The sequence below is a fragment of the Manacus vitellinus genome, unplaced genomic scaffold (assembly GCF_001715985.3).
Source record: "Manacus vitellinus isolate BGI_N305 unplaced genomic scaffold, ASM171598v3 scaffold_0_pilon, whole genome shotgun sequence".
Taxonomy (NCBI): domain Eukaryota; kingdom Metazoa; phylum Chordata; class Aves; order Passeriformes; family Pipridae; genus Manacus; species Manacus vitellinus.
In genome coordinates, this window is record NW_021938789.1 from 35,534,172 (window position 1) to 35,539,787 (window position 5,616).

The window sequence follows — 5,616 nt, forward strand, 5'->3', positions numbered from 1 at the left end:
TTATGTTTTATGAGATTTCTTCCACTGGACTGTATTCTATCTGACATCTTATTAATTTTTATTTCCAGAATTGAGAGAAAATAGAATAAATTGCATACACATGATTTATGTTTAAAATATATTGGTTTATACATGTACTGCACATGTATTGCATCACACAGATTTCCACATATTAAGATTTATGTTACATTTATAAGTACAGTTTATAATTCAGAATTTTTCACATGCATTTTATGGGAAGCTTTTTCATTAATCTTATCCAGGAGTCTTTCTAAGATTGTAGTATGTGTTACTCTACATTTTAGGATTGATTTATACATACCAGGTTTATTTTTTCCCTTTACATTGGTGAAAACTCATATGAAAGAATTTTCAGGCATGGAGCATATAAAAAAGCCTGACTGCATTGTATTTTGCTGGCTTCCAAGTACTCTATAAATTACCTTTATACTTTTTTTACATTAAAATATTAAACATAGCTAGGATAAACTGGAAGAAGGAGGAGTTTAAAGGAATCATGACTTTGGGGGGTTTTTTGCTGTGTTTTGTTTTGTTTTCCACTCTCCTTTCCTTTAATAAAATATGTTTTGAGAGAGAAATATAGTGATTATAACAAGATTTATAATTAGATATGATTGTGACAATTTGTTTCAGTTTTGGGGGTTTTTTTTACATTTTTGATACAAGCTGTGTTATATAATTAATATGCTTGTGCACTACGTAAAAAATATAAAATAAATGTGTGGTTTTAATCTGGGAATATTTTAACAACCTAGAAAATGACTGTGTCCAAACTGCAGGAAAAAAACTCCCACTATTACTTAGTTAGGGTGTAACAGAAGATTTAGTCTTTCATTTAATCTAAAGAATTACTGCTATTAGTTTATCTTTTCTACTTAATAGATATTAGCAAACCAAACCATTATTATCATTCTCTCACATACACAATTCATATCTTCAGTAGAATACTCAACTGATTCTTCATAAAAATCCTGAAATATCTTTTTCCATCTGATGCTTTGTAGGGATCAGAGCTGGGGTGAGAGGGAATGGAGGTATTAAGTAAACTTCTTCCGTTATTTGCACTAATTTATAGCATATAGCTTAATGACTAGAATGTAACCTAACAATTTACTAATAGCTCTGTATGTAAAATGCATTATATGTGATATTGTAAACAAAATATTGCCTTCTTCAGAAATATGTTTTGTCTTAGAAATGGGACATGGTAAACAGGTAAACTAGGGAAAAAATTCAAAAGCTGTGATTTTTTTTTTTTTATCTGAGACACTGAGGATGTCTGTATTTTCCATTCCTGCAAAGATACTACATGCAATTTGCATTCACAGCATTGTCATAGTTTCTTTTAAGTCAGATGTTTCACTGAAGTAGAGAAAGAAAGGCTGCTAATACTCAAATTCAGAAAAGGCTATACTTTTATAGTTTCAGTATATTGATTGAATCATTAGTAATTTAGGATTCTAATGCTTTCTTCTTGTACAGCGGCTCAACCTTATTGTTAAAGAGAGGAGCAAAAATTCCAATTTAGAACAGAATAAAAATAGCTGTTCCTGTTAGGAAATAATAACTCAGCTTATCAAAATTTCATTACACCAGTATAAATACAAACAGTCCTACTGAAACTAATAACTATTCTAGATTTACACCAGTGAAATGGTGTGAATCTCAGACTCTGGACCAATGCCTCACACTATCTTATTAACATAAGTTTATGCATGAATTTTGATAGCAAAAGGCTTGAGGTGGGAAAGAAAGCATCTGAAAGTATATTTAGGGATGTACATACACTGCATAATGGGAACAGAAGCAGCATACAATGTGAATTGCTGCTAAAATTATCTATTGTCTTTCACAGTCTGTTTTTCTCATCAGAAACATTGGATGCTAGTGTTAGAGCAAAGAAAGGTTCAAGAAACATTTTGCTATGTAAATGAATTCAGATTTTTTTTTCTTTTTTTCAGAGAAGACAAATTGTAAGTGCTTGATGCAGTATAAAAATTTGCTTTTAGAGAGTGAACACACACTAACACACAAATAGCACACAGTGAGTTTCAGAGACTTGCCAGAGACTGGCAATTTTCAAGTCATTTTCTGAGCTATTTCTTCTGTATGCATTTAGAATTTTCAGCATGATTAAAAACTTATAAATATATTAATCACTAGGTGCACACCTTGAAGGAGCATGAGATTAGAATTATGAAACTGAGGTCCTGATTCAAGGAAGTCATTAAGTGTGTTTTATCTCACTAAAGTTCAAACCTAAAATTAAGCCTGTATTTGCATGTTTGTCAAGGTAAAGCTTAAATTAATATGACAAGTCCTCTTAGAAACAGCAGAAGTGTGTTTGACTGCCACACACCAAAAAGATAAGTTATTAGAGTCAAACCACAAAGCTAGGAGCGAGAGAAAAGCAAAACTGGCTCACAGAAAAGAGAAACCTGTCAGACTATATAAGCTAGCGAAAAAGAGGTATGAATTATGGAAAAAAAAAACAACAAAAAAACAACAACCAAAAACCATCCTCAGAGAGACAGGGTACTGCAGTCCCTAGGGAAAAATATTACAAAGAGTTTGGAGATCATGGTGGAATTGTCTCTAAATTGAGCTTTGGAAGGCAGAAAAATGTGGCTAGTGTCCTCACATCCTGATTCTTTTCCTCCAGGCCCTCATTATATATTCAGCCCAAGTAGTGCTCATTTTTCCTTTTTCTTCCTTTTTTCTTTTTCCTTTTTTTTTCCTCTGCCAACCTTACTCTCATCCTGTATGTGTCCTGCCCTTTCTATGTTTATTCTTTGAATTGTTTATATAATCTTTTCAGCCATATTTTACCCATGCATGATTTTGGGCAGCTGAACATCTAGGATGTATTTAAAAAAGGGAAGGTTTCCTGCCCATTGCAGAAGAGTTGGAACTAGATGATCTTTAAGGACCCTTAAAACTGTAAACATTCTATGATTCTATTGTATGCAAAGAGAATGCAGGATATTGTGACATGTCATTGGTATTTATTCGGAAAAATCTGGGGAAATAAGGGAAGTTTCATTCCTAAATGTAACTGCTGTTTTCTTAGGCAAAATTACTGAAGGGATTTTGAAAAGCTGCAGGGCTACACATAACTTCCCAGAACAAAAAAAAAAAACTTATCTAAAATCCCCCAAGCACACAAACAAAACAGTATCCATATCTAAACAAAAATGTACAGTCTAACTACAAAGAAAATTATCAGGAGGAAAAAAAGAATCATGAGAAGTTCTTACTTTGTGTATGGCAGAGTCTAAGGTGAATTTTGAAAACAGATGCTCTTCCTTTTATGCCTGCATGTCCAATGTAAATCTGCCTGTCAAAGCACCCATTTCTCATAAGAGCAGGGTCAGAAATATCTGGCCTGTTAGTACCTGCCAAAATTACTACATTAGTAATTGTATTAAATCCATCTATTTCTATTAGAAGCTGATTAAGTGTATTCCCTTGCTCCCTTTGTCCTCCAAGGTTGCTCTTTTCTCTCTTCCTTTCTACTGTACCTATTTTACCAATGAAGAGAATGCACAAGGCATTTTTCCAAGCAAGAGCAAATAAGTCTCTAACTTGAGCTGGAAGGACACTAACAAATGTCTCTAAGAACTCTGAGCCATTGACAGTGATAAATGATACATTAACTTCTCCAGCTGTAGCTTTAGATAGAAGTGTTTCCCCAGTACTGCAGGACTTGTCAGAATTGCCCCCTTTGGAGTTTTTGCTCCCAGATCCTCATATTGTTTGGGATTTTTCAGAAAGGTTGCAAACTCCATTATCTCTAATTTGTTCTCCTCATATCCAGTTACATTTTTGAATTTAACATCTATTTCCTCCTTAAGGACTTTGGCTATGGTTTCACCCACAATGAAATGTCCATCCATTTGACACCCTGCTGAATCTAAGCCTGCAGGACCCTTCTTAATGTGCACAGTAAAGAACCAGTAACCAGAATCACATGCAACAAACTCTGGAGAAATGATCCATCACTCTCTGTTGAGTAGACTACAAGCAATCTGTTCTCCACAGATCTTGCCGCACAGTTTCAAGATTTCATTCAAAAGTGTCCACACTACCAATATTAAACCAGATGTACCATTCAGGAGGATACTTTCCAGAAACAAAGATCATACTAATGAAGTGCCTGTTCATCATTTTAGATCTGTCCACCACTCCTTTAGAAAGATAGTTATCAACTAAGTCTTTCCAGGTGATTTCTCTCCCAGGGACCCAGAACTTCCCTCTACACATATCCAAAAGTCCCTGACAGCCTGTGGACTGTAATCTGGTTCATAATTCAGTTTCTTCTTTCTTACCATGTTTTTTTCCACTGCTGCCACCTCCTCCGCTACTAGTCCGACCAGGTTGCTGGGCAGTATCCTACATCTTTTGTTTCTCCACCTGTACCTCTAGTTCCATTATCTTTCTTCCCATTGGGAAAATATTTTTTGAAGTCTTATGAGGAGTGGATGGGGGAGCTGCGGTGGTTTAGCCTGGATAAAGGAGGCTTGGAGGAGACCTTAGCTCTCTCTACAGCCACCTAAAAGGAGGTTGTAGTGAGCTGAGTTTCAGTCTCTTCTCCCAAGTAACAAGTGGCAAGACAAGAGGAAATGGCCTCAAGTTGTGCCAGGGGATGTTTAGATTAGATATTAGGAAAAATTTCTTCATGGAAAGGGTTTTAAAGCATTTTTTAAAGGAACAGGCTGCCCAGGGAAACACCGGAGTCACCATCCCTGGAAGAGTTCAAAAAACATGTGGATGTGGCACTTGAGGACATGGTTTAATGGTGAACAGGGTGGTGGTGCTTGATTGATGGTTGGACTTGATGATCTTAATGGTCTTCTCCAACCTTTAAAAATCCATGATTCTAAGGCGACACAACCAAACCATGAAGAGTATTCAAGCAGGAGGTATGCTGTGCTTGTCCAGTCACCCTTAGTGGGAGTTTTCACATCTCTACTCAAGATTACAGGGACAAGCCTACAGCAACTGTGCCAGAATGCAAAACCATCAGGTAGAAAAAGATTAGAAGGCTTCAACACCCTACCCATCCTGGCTTTTTTTTACAAAATGGTGAGAATTTATTCAATAACTTCATAATTTAGACTTCTTTTTTTTTCAACAAGCATGAGCCAAATACTGGGGTTTTGGGTTTTTTTCCGTTGAAAAATGAGTTCAGTAAATGCATCGAAGAGTTTTCAATACACATATGCGCCTGCACAATAGTCTTCAGTGGGGATTTTGCTGACCATTCCCAAGCTCAGAGAGATGAATGTGAATGAAGGCATGTCAGAGAAATTTAGATCTTTTAAAAAGTAATGATTATTACTCTTGATTTCCAACATGTAAAAGCTAAATATTCTCATCTTGCTAGAATTGTCCTGATAATAAAACACCTAGGCAGATTGTGTTTTGTGTGATAATTTTGTCTTAAACTTCTCTTTTATCATATGCATGTGTGTTCTCAAACGTAAGCACCCATTCATATATCTGGTAAATTTTTTTTTGTTGTTGAAATCTCACCTGGTTAAAGGGTAAAGCTAAAGGCAATGACTTGGAGGCACAGTCTGTCAGTACAACTGA

At 35.5% G+C, this 5,616-nt stretch overlaps 1 pseudogene; it reads right to left on the reverse strand.

Annotated features, from left to right (window-relative positions):
* Positions 1-3,261: 3,261 nt before the first annotated feature.
* LOC103766207 lies at positions 3,262-5,084 on the reverse strand (annotated as a pseudogene).
* Between the last annotated feature and the right edge of the window lie 532 nt (positions 5,085-5,616).